The 22,310-nt window shown below is 33.0% G+C and overlaps 1 protein-coding gene across 2 annotated transcripts in view; it reads left to right on the forward strand.

Annotated features, from left to right (window-relative positions):
- Nucleotides 1-328: 328 nt before the first annotated feature.
- LOC116342208 (leucine-rich repeat-containing protein 70) overlaps nt 329-22,310 on the forward strand; it is a 77,033-nt gene continuing 55,051 nt past the window's right edge. The window contains exons 1-3 of one of the 2 annotated variants that reach the window (XM_031769730.1): nt 329-772; nt 18,492-18,561; nt 18,790-18,904. The gene's annotated coding sequence lies outside the window, so the exon portion shown is untranslated. Of the gene's footprint in view, nt 773-18,491; nt 18,562-18,680; nt 18,905-22,310 lie in introns of those variants that run through there. The other variant, XM_031769738.1, reaches the window with a different exon arrangement.

A 22,310-nucleotide genomic window follows, 5' to 3' on the forward strand; every position in this document is an offset into this window, starting at 1 on the left:
GTTATACCTTTTTTTCTCGGCGTTGCTCATATATTCAACAAGCAACAGTATCAAGTGAAAAAAAAGAGAGAGAAAAAATCATACTGGCAACGGAATATATAGTTGAGTTTAAGTCTATACACTCATACATGCCAGTCGTCGCTCCTATTCTCTCAAATACACGCGCAGACACAAACACATACCAATCTATCCAGTACTCCAGCATTTGGTATGATTTTTTTTATGTACATCATCATGAAAGAGCATAATATGTAGACGGCGCACAAATTCATTCAGTTTAATTTTGAGTCAGTTGAGAGCTTGTCGTTAAGCTGTGTGGTCGTAATTTTCTTAAACTTGATTTTTTTATATATATTTTTTTCGTTTGCTTTTAAAACCACGTTGAACAACTCAGTACATAAATATATTTAAAAAATAAATATATCGAATTGGTATAAGTGAAATTTGAACCAAAAAAAATAAATAAATAAAATCAATCCAAACAATATATAAAATAATTTACCATTTATTTTCCGATGTGAATCTCATAGAACAGACAAACCGAAAAGCACATAGTTACAAATACAAATCGAAACGACAGTTTGAATACAATCTAATAAAAAAAGTCGCAAACAATATACAGTTCGAACTTGTTCGTTTGAATTTAATCAGAAACGGAAAACGAAAATTGGATTCTTTTTCTTTTCACCGTTGCGTTCGTTAAATCTTTTTTTTTTTCTTCGATGTGTTTTCTTGGAAAAAGTTTCCAAATTATTGAATTTTGTGCATAAGTGTAAGTGTAAACATATAATCTTGGATTTCGTCTATTTCTTTTACGTTCTATTCCATTCTGTTGTTTTTGATTATATCAACTTTTTTTTTGTTAAAATACACGCGAATGTCGCAACACGCCGGAAATAATTCAAATTTGGAATTTCATTTCGGCATTAAGTGTTTGTGAAACGCGTTCGAATGAGTGATTTTCATTGGAAAACAAGAAGATGAAGAATAGATTCGAAGAAAGAAAAGTACATCGAGTGAGAGACAAGTGTGAACGAAGAAGATATGCCGCATGATTTGAATTGTTGGATGATTGATGCACACACGCTCAAGCTTTGTACAAATAATCTTATTTAAGTTTGAATTTTTTTCTATCGTTTCTCATTATTTCTAAGGCCGAACATAATTAGACGAGGACTCGAAATGGGTCTTTGTATGAATATGCACGAAAATTTGTTTGCCCACTTTGACACACATACCACCTTACAATTGAAATCACATTGTTTTGCATTTTCGTTTGTCAAGCGAAAAATACATTCTCATCGTTGTGATTAATTGATATCATTTTTTCCAATTTCTTCCCCCTTTTTATCTCTGTGTCTAGAACACTCTCTATTTTGTGTCATGAATGATTTACCGTTTTTTCCTCAGTTATTTTAGCACCGTACGTGCTGTCTAATCGAGGGTAGAAATAACAATATGTACCATATTCAAAATATTACATTTTCGAAATGAAGCTTTTTTCTCTTCTCAAATAATTAATTCATCCACTAAATGACGACGAACGATAGCATGTAACGGATTTAGTGAAATAAAAGAGAAATAAAAAACATGCCATGCCGTTGAAATCAGAGAAACAAAATAATCAATGTAAACATTCTGTTTAATGAAAAAGCAAATAGGGTTTTTCCTCCTCTTTGAAACATTATCCCGTTTGAATAAAAAAATCGTCAAAAAAAGTTGGCGCACTTTCTAAACGGAATCATTTCTGTGATTTTCGATACGTTCCGTTTGAGGTATTTTTTTTTTGTTCCACCTCTTTTTTTTGTCGAACTAATCAAAGTCCATGTCATAAAATGGCAAAGACAAAATTAGTTGTGACGACAACTACACCAACATAAACATGATAAATTGACTGTAGGATCAAACAACACGATTATCCAAATGATGGGGAAAAAGAGAAAGATAGAAGAGCAAAATCAAAAAGCGCGCTCTCGCACACAAATTCATCGTAGTAATCAAAATACATATGAAAACATACATAAGTGATATAAAAGATTCATGTCGAGAAAACGCAGTTGAAGCAAGGAAATCAACGTTTAATTAATAAATCCATTTCAAGTACCACAGAAGAAAAAAAGAGAGAAAATAACACATACACATAATTTGTAAATAGTGTTGAGAGTTTACAGGGTGTATGTGAGTGTGGTGTTGTGATTTCATCATGCTGTTTATTTGCATGAGCATGTAAATATATTCAACGTCAACGATATGAGGGAATGAATGAGCAATTATCGTGGTTTCAAAAGACACTTATTGACCTGCAATAATGACAGCAATGTTATGGTATTGACTTGTTTAATATAAGTTAGCATATGCCAGGCGAAATGGTGATATGCATATATAGCTCACTTTTTATTTGGTGTGCGCATTTATTTCAAAAACATTCAATAAAATCAAGCACATTCTAGCTAAAGCGCAAAATTTTACAGCGTCAATCAAAGAGCACAAAAAATAACAAGAATAATGAATGAAAGAGCTAGCACACAGACGTGATCCATTGAAACTCTTAAAACCATTCCAGTGTCACTATCAAAAACTTTACAACATGCACACACATATACATACACTTTGCCAGTGATTTAATGATGTCTCTCTGTGACATGCACGCTATTGAATTTGAAGAGAGAGAAAAAGAAAACGTCGCAGACAACTAATCGCAACAAATGAACTGAGACAAAATAATCTTCAAGTAGAGATAGATAGACTGGGAAGAGGAGAGAGAGAATGATGGACATAGATAAAGAGATAGAACGAAATGGAATCAAGTAAGCAGCGAATAAATTATCTGTTATCTGGAACCATTATTAGATCAAGAAAACTGAACTGAAATCAACAAAGAAGCGCGCACATCCATACACACACAAGAATTTGATATACAAAACAGATATTCTTATAAATTTACCGCATAATTTGTGGGCCGTATATTCGATTGAATGAATCATATTTCAGTTCTGTCTCCAGAAATGCGTTAACAAAACAAAAACATTTTATTTTACATTTAAAATGATAAAGGATCTGACATTTTCGACGATTTCATAAACCAAGTTGCATTGTTGGTCATGCGACTTCATTTGCAACTGTTTAATAGACACTTAATGCTTGTAAAAAACTATACTGAGAATAGCATAATATATGGGGTACTTTAAAAAAATAATTGAAACAAGTATGACTCGAACAATTTTCTAGTCGAAAATTTTATTACCGTTGCACGATGTATAATGACGACGCATTGCCATTACCATTCATGCAATTCAGTTTGTAAAGTTTGAAACACACACACACACACTTTCTGGTTCAATTTTTGGATGTTAAGCATTTTCGAAATAATAGATTGTATTAGCTTGCTCTCGGAATGTTTCGCAAGTCATATGATAAAGACAATCTGTCATTACTATGTAATAACCATGGTGAAATTAAATGGACGCACGTGTCCCTATGTTGTGTGTCTGGTACATTTATGTGTTCCAGAAGTATATCCCATGTAATACCTCTAAAATACCATAATTCTGTCAAATGTAATAATTCTTGTGTGACTCCGTTCAAAAAGGAAATCGATTGGAGTGCACAAAGCAGGCACTTTCTTATTCACAAAACAAGAAACCAAGTGAAAAACAATGCATTTAGATAGAAGACACAAAATCAAGGGGCAACATGTCAATGAAACGAAATAATTATTTACAGAAAACGAATAACAATTGGGGACTTGGATCTTTTGTTTGATAAGAATTGTTATTTTCCCCCAAGGACCGGGTCGCATATAGAATTATACAAGATATTTATGCGTGCGTCTTTCAATGGTCACATGCACACACGAACATGTATTCGCATGCTTCATACATAGCGAACAGCGATGGAAATGTTGCGTCTGCGTTTATACTTTGTATAATTATACTGCCTGCGTTTTTTATGCTAGTATAAAATTATACGCGACCCGGTCCCTGTTTTCCCCTTGTAACACAAAGTAGTTTGAGCACATGGAATGTTAATTCTTTGGAAATAAATTCATTCTATAACTTGAAACTTTCGGCCAGATATTTTGCAGAACAAAACTATGGCAAAATTATCGCTATTAAATTTCTATTGTGTCTGCTTATCAAGTTTATGAATGAAGATGTGGTGCAATGAACTGAAATATCGATTGGAATTTTGGTAAGTTTGGTCGGTGCTGATTCTATTTATTTTATATGGACATCCAAACTCGAAAGCTGTTCACTCATTCATAGAAGCATTGATGACGTGCACGACTTTTTATAATTATGGTTTCGTTAAAAAGTTTTTTTTCCCTGATACTTCTCTCGGGATGTTTACACCCAACTAATTGGTCGATGAATCAATTTTTTCCACTTCGAATAATTTTAAACTATTCCATTCAATGAAACTGTTTTGAATGGAGATGTTTTTTTTTGCGAGAATGGCGAATTATTTCGAACGTCACATAATTGTTGATTTATAATAACAATAAAGAGAGCAAAAACGCACGCGTACGCGTAAACACATGTGGTGTGCGTGTGACGAGATGGAATGAAAGCGAGAGCAAATTGATGGCACTTAATCTTTGTGTCCGCAAAATGTCACCAAATTGAACGAGATGAAAAACACTCGAGAGACAGAGAGTGAGATGCGTGCATTGTTTTAAGCGACCGAAAAAAATGCGAACTTGATTGGCAATTTTGCTGCAAATGATATTTTTCTGCTTGTTCTTGTTGTGTGTTATGTTGTTCGCATATTAAAGCGCATCCTTACCAATCTTCAAACGATAGTTTAAAAAAAAAAACAAATTGTTGTGTCAGCACCATGGAGTATTTATCACATTTTTTATCGTTTTTTTTTTCTTTTGTGTGAGTTTAGTGAGGGATTGGCGATGTTGCCTTTATTACATTCTGACAGCGAGAAATATCTATCAAAATTTGATTGACTCTCTGTCGAAAATTTCTTCTTTTTCAAGCAAATAGATCGTCAAAATATGTTGTATGCTTTTTTTTGTCGCGGTGTCGTTCTTGACTTTTTTATGGTATTATTGGATGTCCATTTTCTCGCTCTGACGAAGGCGATTGTGCACGAGCGCGCAACCAAACCAGTAAGAGCTCATTCACATCAATCGCTTTTGTGTTGTATCAACGGAACAAACCAATTGACGGTTGTTTTTTGATTGGCCATTCGAAAAAACACAAAATTTACAATCGCCACCAAAGTGAAACGAAAATGATAGCACACAGTGCTATTTTACGATCTGATGATAAAATATTATCATTGAGACACTTTGATACACTATATATTGTTGTGCGCATATCGCGAGCACCACAACAACGTATATTTAGTGCTTGATATGATCAGTCATGCCACTAAAACGTCGTTTTACTTAATTCAATTGATTCAGTCAAATTAGATAAATTTTTTGGTCTCTTCGTCATTCGCATGACACACACACTGTGTGTATTCGTCATATTCCATGTTTATTTCAATCGGCTCGAAAGCAATCGTATATTTTTGCAACAAAAAAAAATCATTCCAATGAACAATGGCGTTATGTTCATACGTATTTAACTTTCCAAATGCATAAAGAACTTTCAGTACAGGCAATTTCATTTTTAATTTAATCCACTCAACATGTGCGTGAAGACACAAATCACAGTCGTGTGATTTTCAAGGTATCGGTGAATATAGGTGAGAGTATGTATGTGTGTGTAGTAACAAGCAGTCTATAATAAAATTGCGTCAAGTCACCTTACCACGACCATTAAACAATGTTATGGAACATTCTAATTAAAACTTTGCGGCTTGGGCTAATATTTTCGTATTTGGTGTTGTTGTTAAAATGGTTTCTGTATTTTTGTGTACGGAACAATACTAACATGGAAATGATTGAAATGCTCACGACATACGGATCCAAAATCAAGTGTTCTTTCATTCAGTGTTCCGAATAATTTGTACGTCTAAACCACAAACGGTTTTGCTAGGCATGTTACTGTCACACGGTGTACTGTGTGTACAATGTTTAAATGAACTAACAACACATGAACTTGAAAACGTATACCACACATAGTTCAAGGGAGAAAACAAGCACGTGGTCATTTTTCGAAAAGCGTATCCAACTGAACAAAATGGTCGGGCGGTCAGTTTGGTTAAATTTTCGATATGAAATCCATGAGTGAATGTGTGCTTTGCATTTTATATTTTCCATGTTAAATTTTTGAAGTGGTATCACTGACTAAAATTAGATTCCATTTTAAGGGCCAATTATTTGCACAAAAACCTTAAGCAAACATTCCATACGATACTGCATAGTATATCGTCGTAGACTACATAAAATTTTGAAACATCCCATATATTATGATATTGCATTGTCATAGGCCAAGCCATAATAATGGGACGTTAATTCGATTCATCAATTTTGCACACACACACACACACAAAAAGATGAGAGGTCTTCGTTTTTGTGTCAACATTTTGAATCAAGACGATATGAATATTCGTAATTTTAATCCAGTTATAATGTGTATTTCTGATTTTAGTTCTCCTTTCTTTGTGTGTCGTTAAAAATCATACCTCAACAAAACGATAGACAAGTAGTCGAAGAAAGAACCGCTATTCAAGATGCGACCGTGTTGAAACGATAAAAAAATGCAAACAACAAAAGTTACTTGAGAAAGGTTCAGACAGTATAATTGACAATATCGACATGAAAAAAACTACACACTTTTTTGTTTCTTTACATCCTTCGAGCGAACTGAAAAAAAATGAACGACAATGAAAAGAGAATGATATGAGAATGGACAAAAAAACACGTCCATTTTTATTACAATTTACTTTGTGATCAAGCCCCGAAAACATTTGACGGCGACTTCTATGACGGTATACCGTTTTGTTCGACCACAAAAAAAGTTCAGAAAGTTTATCGATTGCTTTTTGGCTTACATACCCCCCAACACACACACACACATTAGCGAACGAAGTAAAATTACCATCAAATCGATTTGTGTAACAAAGGCGTACATATCCATCCATCGTACATGAACTATACAACAACAATACGACGCTTAAACCAAATATGATGCACAACTATGTGTTCTACATACAGACAGATCGAAATAATCCCCAACCGTTGGAGAACATGAGCCGATACATGTTTTTACTCGATGATGCATATGCTTATAATACATTTCAAGCATTCACCTTCAAAGGAATTTAACATACGTTTTCATTTTATTCTCCGAATAGATATTATGTAAAAAATTGTTGTGTTTTCTTTGTGATTTACATATATTTGCCAATATTTAAATTTAGATCGACTGCTAAATTCAAACAACGATTTCCATTACCTTAATTATGATTTTTTTGTTAGTTGTTGGTCATATTCATTGCGTATGTTTTGGAGTTACTAGTTGATAATTAATAAAAAAAAACGCAAAAAAAGATAAAAGCAAAAATAATTTTATAACAACAGCACAATTCAAGTGTAATGAGACCAAAATCTTGATGACGTAAACCATTGCACTGAAACATTCGTGCTTTTGTATCGTTGCTCTGACGGTGTGAGCATTTCGCGATAATTTGATGTGGAACATTCGAGTAGCCCAAAATTGTTTCTACATTGTATTCATATTCTCCCTTTGTTGGGAAGGATATTCAACAAACAGTTACGGTGTTTTTTCTACGTGGATTGTATATTATTTCTTTTATTGAATTTGATTCACATTTGCGAGCGAACATTGTCAGTAAATCGTATTTAACACACTTGTATTGTGAATGGAACATACACATAGCTCTCTTTTCCTTTTTTTCGGCTTTATAAAACACAAACAAAAGATTGCAAGATATACATTTTTATAGGCATCAACATCAATCATTTTGGAGACGTCATTTTTTGACTGACTTGTCAACACAAACAAAGTATAACCCCACACCATATTCGAATCAATTTCCAAAGAAGAATGAAAGTTTGCGATGAAATACATTTTTGTACATTGTTTTCTTCGCCCAAATCAATTAACATACGTTGTAGTATTTGGAACGAAATAAATTCCCCCCTTCTCATAAAGAATTATAAAAAAATTATATATTTTCGTTTTGATTTCATCACACGCACACCGATTAGTGATAATATGTGTGTGATTATTTTTTTGTGTGTATCCTAAAATGTTATCTCATTTTGAATCAAACATATTAAAGTTTGTATCGGTAAAAGTAGTATAGATTGTTCATGGCTATCATAAATTTGAATCTAATTCATCTTCGTGTGGTTTATTAACTGTAAATTATTAACTATCTAGCATCCACTCAGCTACGAAATAAACAAATTTACATTCATAATCCAGTTATTGTCAGCTCCGATAACCAAATTGATGAAGTTGTTCAAGTCATGGTCATGGTCAACCATTTATGGTCATTCCATCAATGTATGCGTGATGGCAAACAAATTTCCCTAAACAAATTTTTTATGAAAATTACTTTCAACTCATTTTCAATATTCGTTTGCATTTGGTTTTATTCTAAGTTCGTACGATTTAATCTTGCCAAGTTTTCAACTTTTTCCATCGAATATTTTATGATAGCAAAAAGTTTGTCGAGAATAATTTTAAAGTTTTCGTCAAAAAAAAAATCAATGAAAAAAAAAATCCGAAATGTTTTCCCATTGGTTCGATTCAAAGAGAGGCAAAAAAGAGTTTGGCCAATTTTTCAGTCTTCTTTAACATTTAGCTGAGTGAGCGTTGCATGTGACAACACAAAAACTATTTTTATATTGATTTTATATGAGTATAAAAAAGAAAAGTTCGGAGTCACCATCAACTGATTCAGCTGAAAATTCCGTCTATGGCTTGTAAAATGATTTTCGATACATGTATGCTAGTGAGAATCTAATTATGTAAAGTTTGTGTTAGTCATGTTCAGAAAATTGGGGTTACAACGTTACATATTATGCGTATAAAAAGAAATAACGAAACTCAACTGACGGTTACTGACCATTGTATCGAAAAATTGAATTTGACAGCTGACTCAGTTGAGTGTGTGTATAACTTCGTGTCTTTTGTTTGTTGATTGGAACTGATGTGCTTCAATGTTAGTTGCATAAAATGAAAGCATTTTACCACTTTGTCGTTTGCGCATTTCTTTTTTCTCGTTTTTTTTTCTATACGATTTTGCCATGATACATTTGGCCGAAACAAAAACCGCAGCTGAAAAAAAAATCATAAGTCCAAAATCCAATCTGCTTTTTTATGTGAAGATGTGCGTATAGAGTTATGTTCATCGGTAGCCACTGTTGCTTCAGTCTCTGTTGTGTTTCATTAACATACCGCATTGTTTCCATCACTATGAATTGAAAAGCGAAAACTACGTTAATATAATCCCACTTGGTTACTACAAAAAGTAATAACATTATCCCCTTGTGGCCCGTATTATTGTATACACACAATATAGCAGTACAACGAATACAAACGTTTGAATGAGCCGTGTTCACAACACTGACAGCTTGAATCCAGCTCCAATTCGAATTTTGTCTAACACATTCTACGAAAAATATTCATCACACACTAGAAATAAAACGAGATAGATCGCCAACACCACACTGTACATACACACAAACAGTTGTTATGATACGCATATGTATGTATAAAAGGAAAGAAAATCAATTTTATTCAAATAGGTGAAAAAATAGTATTGGAACCCCCAGAAAATCGATATCACGATAAGAATTGGCTCAAAATTTACCATAAAAAACATACGTTTTGCCAATCCATGTTGATTTCATACAGATAAAGACAACAGAACAAAAATAAATATTTTCACAACGGCCACTGTAAATAATATAGAGTGAATATTCTAACATTCTTATGCTCAAAGCCGTGTCTCTATTTTTCGCTGCTTGCGTATATCATAAGTTCATTTACTCCTTTGGCAAGTCAATCATCCAAAAAAGCTACATCGATTTGTCAAATAAGTCTGAGATATGACCGTTCAAACATTTTCTCCATCGAACCAGACACTTCAAAATATCCATACTTTGCATAATGACATTACGTTGAAGTTATAAAAAAAATGCTTTATCTCTAGATTGATCTCTAAAATGTATAATATTTCAAGTGTCTCATTAGGAGTTGTCGTATCCTCATTAATTTTACCGAAGAGTTTGCTCAGCCATTTTACCGCTTCAAACTGACTATATATGCTGTTCTTGTATTTGAATTATTCACGATGTGCGGTTCGAATCGACTTGAAGGCAAAAGATGTGTAACTTGATAAAATGTTAGAGGCCAATGTCTGACACACCATTGTCGTTACTGCAGACATTACGATACATGTTTTATTATATGTCTATGTATACACAAGCAAAAAATATCAACATTTTATACACTCCCAATGGTGGTCAATTAGATGATACATACAAGCATACACATACAGATAAATGATCCATTCATCTCCATTTGTTGCATGGGAGACTGGCTTTTTTCTTTCTTCTATCTAAAACAATTCCAATTTATGAGCACGTAGGCAATTTATTCAACTTGCAATGACATTCAATGATCGATAGAAATTCACTCAAAGTGAAAAACCTAATGTGGCACAAACATTGATTACAGCCACACAATTTTATGAGTTGAGCATGCAAGTAATTTTCCTTTCTCAGTCACTCTACCATCAAAATTACGCTTTGTATGGAGAAAATGGACAAATAAAAATTTATAACACTTTTACAACATTCAACTCGATTTACGTCAAACTTGGCAAACATGTAAGAAACCTATTCAAGGTTTTCCAAGAATTATTTAAATTATAATACACAATCTCTCAACTATAATTAACTACAAACGATTGCCATTCGAAGAAATTGAATTCGATATTTTCAAAGAAATAAATCCTTTTAAGAAAATTTGCTACATGTAAGCAATCTCATCAAACTGTGCATACTTTTTGGGCATGTTTTATTAATATGTCAATCAATACATTTTTGTTTTATTGCTTGCATGATTTTTCTTTTTCATAAAAATCAAAGTTACAAAATTGTCATTGCCAAACAATCTTGATGAATTTTTAAATAACTATATTACTTTCCGGAGTCCATTGTTTTGTTAATTTTATGATATAAACACGCCTATGACATGTTCTGTGGACATTTGGTATAAAAAGAACGTCATGCATTTTATTGAACGCAAGTGAAGAAAATGATTTTAACAAATGAGATTGTTTTGTTCAAACTATTGTTCCTTTTTAACATGATTGGAAATTTGCGATAAATATTGGAAAGATTTTCGTTTGATTTAACAAATTTAGCTATCGAATTATCAAGTAATGGGAAAAAATATGAAACTGGTGAAAGTAAAAATATTATCCCATGACATGATTCTTTTATAAATCTATGCTTATTTGTGAAATAGATGAGGGTAACATATGGAAAAACATCCCGGATTTATGTTAGGCCCGTGAAAAAGGAATGAATAGGCCTACATGTAGTACGATTCACATTTATTTAATGATAAAATGTATGCGGGAGCAATAGATGTCTATGTCCCAATAACCAGAAATGATGGACATAATGCTCTAATGTATTATTTATTCGCATATTCCTCTTGTTTGCTTGCTATCGATTTGTTTTTGGAATCGAGCACTTATGCCACATCGTTCACAGCCATCATTTTTTGTTTGTTTCTGTTCACATGTGTTTTCTGCACATTTTCCAAATATGTTTATCATAGTGGCATATGCTAAGCTCCAAGGTTCTCTGCCCTAACTAAATACAGAAAATACAAAGTGCTTTCGATGGCAACAACAAAAAAAAACGTCAATGGTGTCGATAAGCTCGCATCGGCTTTATGGCAACACTATTTTAACCTTTTATTCGATATATTCTGTATTTCAACGCATATTAAAAGAATTCAAACCATCGTATTTAATATCTTTTTGCATGTTATACATTTTTTTCTATGCTTTTATTCAAAATACACATGTAGACATTACAATTCCTTAATATAATAAATATTCAGAGAATGTGTACCATTTGCAAAATATTCCGATAAAACTGGAATAGAACGATATGATTATTTTCCTCATAAAATGCAGCAGGAAAACTGTGAAGAAAATGAGAAGAAGGAAAAAAAACATGGAAAAAGGAGAAGAGTAGATGCGTTAGAAATTGCGTATATCGATACACGAGCTGAATTTTCGAAAAGGAACCCATAACAGGCATACACATATATTTGAAATTTATAATAAAACTGAATCACCTTCATCGGATATGACCGTAAATCCAACTCACCACTTTGGACTATGGTGAAAAAAAAAAACAGTTTCGCTGTTTTGTGTGCAAAAATAATTAATGCAAATGATGAATAAATTTAAAAAAATAAATCGACTATACACATGTTAATCGTACACGAAGATGAAGCCAATATGTTAATAACTGGTGTTTTTGATCTCTCTCAAATTGCTACAAGCATAAAAAATCATTTTTTGTTTTTTATTTGAGAACTTCCATGAAATCAAGCCAAATGATATTAGCGAAAAACATAAATTTCATTTTAAATATTATAGTCCATTTTATCCAATCGAATTAGGATTGAGGGCGAATTCTCTGATTCTGAAAATAAAATATTTATTTTTTATTTTTTTCTGTTTTTCATTCGCAATTTAATTGGACATTTATTTTGGGAAAAATTTAATTGCTTTTTATCATTATTGGCCGCTTTGACGTTTATATAAAAGTCAATGCTATCGAATATAATAATCCAATTCTTAGTTAATTTAATGTCCGTGTCGCCTGTGGAAAAAAAAGAAAAGCGAAGAGAGTGAAATATCGAAAAAAGGTCAAATTCAATGAGACACCACTTAGTTTGACCGATGAAGAAAGAAAAAAAATACACACACACACATCAATATTGTAATTCTGATAATTTGGTATTGAGCACCGAATATTTTCATTCGATAAATGGCCCCTCGTATCACCCAATAGATTTTAATTATACAGTATCAATGCATGTCCATACATCCACACATAGATATTATTATAAAAGTATATCATCGCATCGAACAACTAAAATACCAATCATTGTAATCGACTGTACAAATTCTATTGACTAATAAATTGTTATTACCGACGGAACAAAAGACACACACATAGAGGGAGAGAGAGAGAGACGTATCGCGTTATGCGGATAAGTAAATAAAAATAAACACGCATACGTACACACATGCGCTCACATTGCGTATATATATGTACCGTTGTGTCCCTTCTCGATGCTATTGATGTTCGTTTGGTTATAAAGTGCTTGTCGCCAGCATTAACATTTTATCTATTTGCATCTTTATAGATGTGTATCTATTTGATAAAAGCAATTTTAGAAACAATTGCTGAATTTGTTATGACAATCAATGTCAGCATTTTATGCACTAATTCATGAAAGCTCATTTAACACAAATAAACACTGAGCATTAATTGATTTCGTTGACAAGATAAAGTACCACACCGACCCCCTCACACTCGCCATTCTGTAATATATAATGGAAATATAGACATTTGTTGTTCATATACTTAAAGAAGCTTTCAATGCCAACAATTTCAACGCCAAATGGATTTTCGAAGCAGTAAGAAAACACAAACGCTTTTAATTGCGAACACAGAACAAAACACTCAATTTTCATTAACAAATTTACGATGCTTTCGCTGCTTTTGTTCTCTCGCTCTCTTCAATTGATTATTATTATGCATGGTATAGAAGAAAAACAGCACATAATCTTTTTAATTGCGTTCGCCAACAATGTGTACACGCAATAACGCGCAATAATTTAATCAGACGATTCACGTCGATGGCTTCAAATACAGATGTAAAAATTTATGTAAATGAAATTATAAAATGGAAATGATTTGATATTAGCTTGTAATTGAAACAACATAAGGAATGTGATATTTTTTTTCGATGATATTCATTTTCCAAAAATTGAGACAAAATTTTCCATCCATTTCATGGCCAGCTTTAATGAGTTTCACGCCGACATGATATCGATACAAGAGAGTATACTTATAAACAATAATTTTACTTAGTTTTATATGTTATAGTGCTGCATATGCATTACTCTCAGAAAATCGTAACTACCAATTGTTATTCACACAAAACAAGGGATGCTATTATCGCAAAATAAGAGTTAATCTGTAAATCGATTTTTCCTTTATACGCACTGACACAATCTCATGCATTGCATGAATTTTACAATGTTTACGTAAAGTTTATGCCATAGAAAATTGCGTTTATGTGTATACAGCTAAATGTGTGGTGTTGTCATTGTGCACAGCTAAATATACTACAATGAGTCAGAATAAAGTGAATCAGCACTAACAAATGAATGTGGCGTGATCGACAGCAACGATTCGAACTCACGTTCGATCTGATTGAATGATTTTCATTTTTGATTCGAATTCTTTTCTTTCGAAAAAAGGGCTCTTTTCATTGTGAATTTGAATGAGATGACCCAAACATCAAGGAAATTCCTAATTAAATATACCACAATCGAGTGCACATGAGACATATATGTTGAACACAAAGTAGCCAAATGTATGTTTAACCATTTGATTTGTATGCAGAACGAATGGTGGGTTATCGAAAAGGAGAATGTGTGTGAGTGTGCCATTGGGTATAACAGAGAGAAAGAAGAGAAAGAGAATGAGAATGTAAGAGTGGCATCAATAAGAAGGTTGCCATCATTCCAAGCGGCATATATTCACATGCACGATGCACACATAATTTATTTTCAAGTGTCTAATGCGAAATTTATCGATTTATAGCGCGCAATAAATTGAAGTGGTGAACGCGAGTAAAAATATACACCGTCAACTGAATAAAAGACGAAAAATTGAGTAGAAGAACAAACACACACAAGTTCATTCAAACAGTATAGTACATTTGGTGGTCGTGCTCAAGTCGCAAGCCCGAGAATTGCGTGAAAGTAGAAGGAAAATCATGTCTCGTTTCAACAAACATACACAGTGTGTGTGTGTGTATGTGTGAGTGTGAGTTTTCTGCAACTCATTTCTTTTTATTGTTGCTCGTTTTTCCGTGCTCGACCACTTCCTTACAACGTCGACGCTTCCATTAAGAAATTTCGAGCCTCAGTGTTTTTCCCTCCAATATCCTTTCACAAACGACGCCGTGTGCTGCTTGCTATTTTTTCAACGTCACTCAAAGTTCATGACACAGATTGTTTTTTATCCGCGCGTGCTTCACTTCTCTCTCTATCTCATTCCCTCCTTCTTATTTTCCTGTCATTCACTTTGTCAATTGTTTCGTTTGAGACATTTTTGTTTTTCACAAGTTTTGCAATTGTGAAGTCATGTCTGTCGTGTCTTCAATGTCCACATTCAATAGATTTTCTTTCGTTTCACTTTTTTTTTTCATTCTTCATTTTATTCTCTCACTTTGTCGGTCTTTGTAATTTGCATGCAATTGCAAGCCACTCACAAGCCAATAAAAAAATAACGTAATGAACATTTTACGTAACCATTTGAAAGGCAATTTTTCGTGATAAACGAAAACCATTCCATCAAATTGTTTGGTACATGTATAAAAGAGTTCGTGATCACGATAAAATATATGTGGAACATAGAGAGAAATGCATTTCCACATTATATGGAGACATATTATGGACACATTGACGTCTGTCATCAATAAAATCGAACAAGTTAATACACACCAAATGAGACCCAGTGTGATATATATAGATAAAAAAATACTCAAAGTATTCTTAAAGCAATTATTCGTCTTTGTTTTACTCTGATACTCATTTAAATCGACTTTAATTTCACTAAGTGGCGCCGTAAACATAGTGTGCCAATAAAAGGGTATGCAATTCGCAAATCGGTGTCGATTAAAACCATTTTCCACTATGAAGTAATCAAATGTTATTAACCGTAAACATGAAATATTGATCGAATTCAAGCCAATTTTCTGCGATTCAAAAGCGAACCCAAAAATGCAATGAACACATAGTATATGCCAAAGCACGACGACAATGACAGCTGGGCAACGCAGCAACTTCATTATGGTTGCCACTGTTTATGTTGGGTGGCACAAATTTGTACCATTTTTTATTTAGGCGATCGAAATTTGTGCCATTTTTTAGTTTCGCTGGCAACCGCACCATGGCGCAACGTTGCTTGTCATCGTAGCGCTTTAGTATATGCACATAAAATCACCGTTCGTTGAACGATGTTCAAATAAAAAGATCGAATATAGAACTCACTGTCTCGTCATGTAAATATTGCATTCGGCTGAGTTTCACGCAGAATGGTGACAGTTCATCGTGCACATAATGTTATGGATGAAATCAAGATTTTATATTTGTTATCATTAAATTTTGGACGTTGGTTGTGCAGAGCATGATAGCTACATCGAAGTTTCTGTAGTACTTTCAAGATTGTGTGTGATCTACATTTAGATCATATGCTGATAATCACATCACTAAAATACAAGCACCTTTACCAGCTTCGGGCAATGTCAAAGCTTCAGCAATTAACAGAGAATTCATATTTTTCAAAGTAAGCAGAGAAGCACCAGCTTGGAGATGCTTATAAATAATAAAAGAAGAACACTCATATGCGCACAGAGAAATGTGGACATTGGCTCAAGGCATATCAAGCTAATATTATCTTTGAATTTTTTGTCTAACATAGCTTTTTCTCTCGTTCTCTTTTTCTTTGCCTCCCTGTCGGACATATTGGTTTTAGATTCAAATGCAGACAATTATAAATAGCAATGCGCATGTAAATAAATCGCATATTTTTGAAAAAATGTCGAAATATTTTGAGTAAACGAATCGCAAACTGGTTCTTCTTAACACCGAACCAAAAGTCAGACTTCTTTGTTTATCTTCCTATGCGAGTATATATATCTATTGAATAAATCGAGAAGAGAGTAAGTTATTCAGCGCTTATGGCTGAGTAATGTCTGAATAAAAACATACTCTCCTCTCGATATTTTCAATAGATATAAAGTGCAACATTTTAATTCTTTAATCGAATGCATCGACGAATCCTCAAAAGAAGAAAAATAATACGAAGCAATTTTCGTTGTTGTTGTTTTTTTGGTCTGTGCATTGCACAGTCACCCCTGATCTTAAAGATTTTACATTTGAGCCATAAAAATGGTCCGGTGAGTGAAAATGTTCATATTTTCACATTTTATGGCATTTAAATGAGTGGTGAAAAAGAGAACGATGGATGAACGCACTGTAGCATGAATCGTTTATCTTTTAACACGATTTGTTATTGCAGACATTTTTCGCACCATATTTTGATTATATCGTGTGCTTTTTATGCATCACCTTTTATTTGTGTTGGTTCTGTGTCTAAACATACAAAATTCATGATGAAATTATTTTGTGCTCGGTGTGTCCCGTAGAAACAAAGCGTCATGCAAATGTATATATCCAACGACAAGCGGTGGGGTAAATGTTCACATTTGAAATGCAAGAGGTAGATAAAAATGTGGTACGCATGTGATGCGGTGATTTATCGCTCATGTAGAAATTGCACATAATTTTCGTTTCGAACCCTGTACGGTTGGTTTTTTATTCAATACTATTCCTTGAATGCACCAAAATCATTTAACCGATACGGTTTCATTGTCGACAAAAGCACTTTACATGTTATACTAAAGTTATGAATTTCACATATTTTTTTTTTCGCTGTAAGTAAAATTCGTTCTTCCACTATTTTTCACATTTCGAAGATTGATTGAACACATTGCTCTCGTACATATTACTTTTTATGATGGTACACAAGTTGTTGACACTTTGACGCATAAAATGTTTGCATCAAAAATTGATGATTATCTCGAACGCGCAATATTGTTGTCATATGTATCATAGGTTCCACAATTGAGAACATACACGCGAAATATAAAATGAAGCATGATTCAGCTAAATATAGACACATAAAGTTTGCAAAATGCATAGTTTTCACATTCCGTTTGTTTCGGCATTTCATCGTAAAATACACTTTTGAGTGCAATATCAAATTCATGACTTATTAAGCGGTAGCCGTTTATTATGGCAAGTTTTTTTATGTGCGTTTGTACGGAATCTATATACAGTAGATTTGAAACATTCGCTCAATAAATGTTACACTGTCGTGAGAATGCAAATATTAGTTGCGAAGATTTCATACGAAAACTTTTTGTCCTCATGAAGAGCACAGCAAAATATTGAGAAAATCATATTTGAGATCTTTTGATAATTTTCTCATAAAAAGGTCATTGGATAGCATCGCTATCTAAAAATCGGGCACCGAATGACTCAGACCAACATACGCATTCATTGATGATTTGAACAAGTTTTCACATGAAAGATACAATGTTGATGTTATATGTTCTAAAATGAAAATTATTCATTTGTTTTAAACTTCAAGTATTTCAAATATTAGTTTCTAACCTTTTTTCATTCCATTTATTTCCGATGTGATATTTTAGGTGGAATAAAGCGAAATTTTGGAGCAAGCAGAATATTCAATCTCACCGAAAATCGATCAAAAGCATATATGTGAATTATCCGTTCCAATTCCAAACTATTTTGGTTTTTTTTTTTGTTCCTTTTTTTAATTCAATAAATCTCATACCAAATTTCTTTGAGTAGGATTTAGTGTTCGGTTTGATTTTTGATTTTGTGTTTTAAAAGAAACGAAAACAAAAAAAGTTTCAATTTATTCCATATAAAAAAGAAGAGATAAAAAATAAAGAAAATTGTGTTTTTTCGCGTAACCTATTTTAGAAAATAAAACGCGAACCAAAAATTACTTATCTAAACTGGGAGAGTCATAATAATGAGTAGCTTCCATCAAGGATTATTTTGAGAGCGAAATAATACAACACCGATCGTTTAACAGGTAAGCATAACATTTATTTTACACTGTTCAAAATTCCTGAACGGAACCAATTTGCAAATATTTCGAATAGTTTTGTTCATATGAAATCCCAACACTTTTTGTTCTGACTAAGAACTTTTCGGTTGCATAACATAACAAAAAATTCAATTCAAAATTTTCCTTGAGGCACTTTATTTGTCGATAGTTTTTTGCAAACTTCTTTCAAACTCAAAAGAACAAAGAAAATTATCACAAGCAGATCCACTTTTGAATAATTTAAATATGGAAATGGTAGCTTCATCAGAAAAAAAATCTTAAATTTCGCCTGTCTTTGGTACCAGGCATTGGTTCATTTCAAGTGTTTGATTTTTATCAACTAATTTGATCGATTGTTTGCGTCTACGTAATTAGTTTGTATAGGTATGAATTATAATTCCAATGGAAATTTATTCCTATTAAAATACCTTCGTATCCATCATGTGTATGTGAAAATTATGTGTCACTAGTTATACACCAAAAATAAAATGAATTCATTGAGTCCATTTTGTTTCACAAACGGTCGCAAAGAATGGCTACCGTCAAATTTATGATTGATGTGATTCAATAAACACCTTTCTCTATACAAGAAAATTATACGAGTCAAATGACGTATTTCTTTCTTTTGAGGTCTTTCAACCGTTGTTTGAACGAATTTTTTTCGGACAACAGCACTTCACTGTCATAATGTTGATGATAGTTATGCATTATTTCGTCACCATAGTATATATCGATCAACGAAGCAAAGAACTTAATGGGAATGCAAAAAAGTAGGTGAAAAAAATGGAGAGAACAAGAAAATATGACAGGTTCTATTCGGCTAAAAACAAAAGGAACTCTCCCGCTTCAAAACATAAAGTTATGTTCATTCGTTTTTTTAAAAGCATACAGTTTCGGGAATACATCAAGTACACACCCATTTCATTAGCACTTTGCGTGACTGTGTATACTTCAGGAGGTACACATGCTCAAAGTGAAAAAAGTGAGGAAGAAAATGAGAATATTTCCATTTCATGTAAAACAAAAATATGAAGTGTGTTCGTATGAATAAGCAATTTTATTATTGTCGGCAGATTTGACAATTACCAAAAATGTTGAATTTTTTTTCTTGACACGAATTCAGTGAATGGATTTTTATTGGGATAACGTTTGACTTTTGCAACAGCTTAAGCTATAAAATCGGCAATTTTCGGTAATTGATTGATATTCAAAACTCTGTTATGAGTGTTGCTTCATTTGTCTTCATACAAAAATAGATGTGTGCATTTCTATCCACACTCCATGTAAGTAATACAAACATTAACACAATTGAAGAACATTGTTGAATGTATATTCAAAATTGGCTTATCGACAAGCTGACTGAATCTATAGATAATGTTCGGCATGGCATTCAAATTCAAAAACGAAATTCGGAGAAATTTTTATCAGCCAGAGTAGAAAAAATATAGACGGACGCGTAAGGGATGGTAAACCAACACAATATCAAACAAATGAAACAAATGCATCAACAAGGTCCTTGAAATATTGAACGCTTGAGTAACAACAAGCGAGTATAATAATACTTTGCATTAAAAACATTAAAAAAGAGAAAAACGAAAAGAAAATATGCGAACCGATTCAAAAATGAAAACGTGGCGTACCTTATGGTATATTGATTTACAGAAGTCGGATGAATCGAAGGGCCGATTTATTGGAAATTTTTAGAAATGACTTGACTTTATTTGATTCGTTTGTAAAGTACACTAACTACAACAATTCGAACCATTATTGGGTGTAGAAGCACATGAAATTCATGGGGGAACGATTCTAAATTCAACTTTTCTTTGTACAATTGCTGTGTATGCAATTCTGAATGCTTCATCCAAATGAAATAAATCTTTTATTTAAGCAGCGGTAAAAATATAATCGTAAGTGTGGCAATCAATTGCAAAGCGTTGGGCTTTGAAACTCAAGTTGGCGGCGGTGAATTGCATTTTTTTATTTTTTTATTCTCTGCTATACCCCCAACCGACTTATATTCAATCCCTTTCTGTCTGTCTGCCTCTCACACATTCATCTTTCTCGCTCGCCCGTTTCCCATCCAATTGCATTCGCGTTGAAAATTTCAAAAGACGCACATTAAAAATGCATAAATCCGACCTATATTTCGGTTGAGATTCGAAACAGAGAATCCAGTTCAATGCACAGCAAATACTCAACTCACTGTGATATTTTTCACTTTGAGCTTTTGAAAAACTGTTACCATGTGTCGAATTGAAGTGAACGTAGTCACACCAAGCACAAGGCATTTAAACAATGGCACAAGTAGCAGCAACAAATATGTGAAAGTGGCGCGTGGTAAAAATGACAGCAGCTTCGATATAAAACCTGATTTTCGATTGCAATGAATCTCACTTCATTTTTTTCTCTTTCACCAATCTCCCTTCATGACATTGTATATATGTGCGCAAACATTCAAGCTGTAAGACCATAAAATGGAACCGGATAGATTTATATCAACTTACATATTACAATATCTGGATATTGGTACATTTCGATTTGGTGACTTTTATTGAGTGTAATTCCAATATGTGGTCACAATTCCGTAGACATCTACCGAAAATACTGAAATAGAAGTCTACAACCATAGCTACACGCTAATGAATATTCTAAAGTGCCTGTGGATCAATCTACCCAGTTCCATTCTATGCGGCCATAACGGAGTAAGCGAGTATGAAACACATACCGAAATAAGGTTGTATGTATATATTTGATGACAGTTTTCACCGATTTGACTTCGCCGTTACGAGAAAAAACTTCGTCGAATTAGAACGAACGTGTGCGTTTGTCAGTTACATTATTACCCTCTCATAAATACACATTTATGTTTAACAATTGTGTCAAAGTTTTCAAACTTCAACACTAAATATAATCATTTACTTCTTATTGAAAAATGAATACAATTTACTAAGTCGTTTAGACGATAATTCACAAAGAAACGGAATTTATGTTAAACTTTTCAATATTATTAACCTTTAAAATTTACTACATTTAGTCCATATGTTTATGAAATGAAAAGAAAACGAAAACGGTTATAGTGAACAAAAAAAGCACAAATACCCAAATAGCATTGAAAGTGGTTTGAGGCTGCCGACGGGAATACACACTGCGTGGTGTAGTAGTTTTTGAACGGCGACAATGGTTGGCCGAAAAAAACACACCCAAGAATATTCATTTCTTTATATATCGAAACGGCACGCATATAACAACATTGGTCGTGTCACAACATAATCTACTTTTTTTGCATTATTTTCTTATTCTTGAATTTGTCCCAAAAGAAAATGCTAAGAGCTGTAAGACACACACACACATACACACGATAACGACGAATAATGTGAAAATTTAATAAGAT

Source organism: Contarinia nasturtii, unplaced genomic scaffold, assembly GCF_009176525.2.
Source record: "Contarinia nasturtii isolate CC-2019 unplaced genomic scaffold, AAFC_CNas_1.1 Cnas_scaffold_129, whole genome shotgun sequence".
NCBI lineage: Eukaryota > Metazoa > Arthropoda > Insecta > Diptera > Cecidomyiidae > Contarinia > Contarinia nasturtii.